The sequence below is a fragment of the Bombyx mori genome, chromosome 9, assembly GCF_030269925.1.
Source record: "Bombyx mori chromosome 9, ASM3026992v2".
Lineage (NCBI taxonomy): Eukaryota > Metazoa > Arthropoda > Insecta > Lepidoptera > Bombycidae > Bombyx > Bombyx mori.
In genome coordinates, this window is record NC_085115.1 from 7,080,283 (window position 1) to 7,081,892 (window position 1,610).

At 30.6% G+C, this 1,610-nt stretch overlaps 1 long non-coding RNA gene across 1 annotated transcript; it reads right to left on the reverse strand.

Annotated features, from left to right (window-relative positions):
* Window positions 1–224: 224 nt before the first annotated feature.
* LOC134199439 (uncharacterized) lies at window positions 225–1,387 on the reverse strand. Its single transcript, XR_009973923.1, has 2 exons — window positions 1,064–1,387; window positions 225–637 (listed from the first exon to the last, which is right to left on the reverse strand). It is a non-coding gene; the product is annotated as an uncharacterized LOC134199439 (long non-coding RNA).
* Window positions 1,388–1,610: the final 223 nt, after the last annotated feature.

Here is a 1,610-nt window from a genome sequence, read left to right on the forward strand (position 1 = left end):
CGGGGTAAATTGACACGGGTAAGGGTTAAATTGGGATATTTGTAAGGGTTGTCAGTTCACGGTACTGCGATATATAGGTAGGTAGGTAGGTCCATACAATTATTTATATGGACCGAAATGATGAATACAATCCATAATTTAAGCACAATACACAACATAGTGTAAATTAAGCTGGTTTCTATTCCGAAGCGATGTGACGTGAATGATAATCAACAATACAATGATCAAAAAAAGTATGTGCATGTTATATTTTAGAAAATTATTATTTAATTTCCTTAAAAATCACAACTCTGAAACAAAATCATAAAATAGAATAAAAAATAGAAAACAAAAGGACTGGAAATGCAATAATACAATTTTATTTAATCAAAATTTTCAAAATAATCTTTGAGCAAGAGTAAGATATCAGGTGAATAAGATAAAAAAGCAGATTTATCTGATTACTGCCTATAATAACAAAAATAAAAGAAATTCTTTCTAAGCTAAATAACTAAACTCAATTAATTCACTCACTCATAATTGGAACCTAGATATCTCGGATTTTTAATTAATGTTACATTTAAAATCTGAGGCCTGTTTTTACTTGTCGGTGCGTTGTGAATGTTAAAAAAATCATGATTCGACGCGTGAATAGATTCTGAAATAACAAAAGTTTTGATTCGTTTGAGTTCTTTTTAATTTTATTTTATTGCTATAAAGGACATACGACCGGGCAGATATTACAAGGTAAATGTCGCGAAAAAATGTAATTATATATATACTTTTCTTTTAGCTATAGTACTTACATAAACTAACTGAAAAACACATTAACCTTCTTTACATCACGCAATTGAGTGATAGTATAGGCTAAAAAATATATTATAAGATATCAGTGACAACCCTAACAAGCCATCCCTATTTTGTCTTTTGGCGTTCCAATTTTGTGTTTTCTCGTCCCTAATTTTTCCAGTCTCGTTCCAAATTACCCCACATACGTCCCAATTTTCCCCAAAAAGAAAGGAAAAAATATACATTTTTTATTTTGTCGAAATATTGTATTTAAAATAAGAATATTGCAACTTACCGTTTGTTGTGGTATTTCCAGGTGTATTAAAAACTTATATAAACTGTGATCTTATTGAAAAAACAACGATAATATTACTTTTTTTAAAAGTTCTTTAAGCTGTTTTAAAACGCACTTTTCAACCACTATTTTCAATTTAATTTGACGAATTTTTGGGACCAACTTAACTCATATTTAGTACTTCCATAGTTAACTTGGTTTTTCTTCTATACATTGATAAATATGAACATAAACAAAATTAGGTAGATTCCGTGCTACAGGTACTTTGAGAATCTTCCGCAGGTTTGTCCCAATTTACCCCAGGATCCCAATTTACCCCATGTCATGGTATTAGGCGTCCGTGACACCGAAAGTTAAAGTATTCAAAGCATCGGATATAATAAAATATAATAAAAATGAGATGTATGAATCCCATACATTTAGTTAAGCGAAGCGCAAATCGTACATTGATGGTACTGCATCAGAAACCTTTTCTCGGTTACTAACAACTGTTAAACTGTATAAAGTTTCTTCGTAATGTGGTAAACGACACAGGAACGCGCAGAAC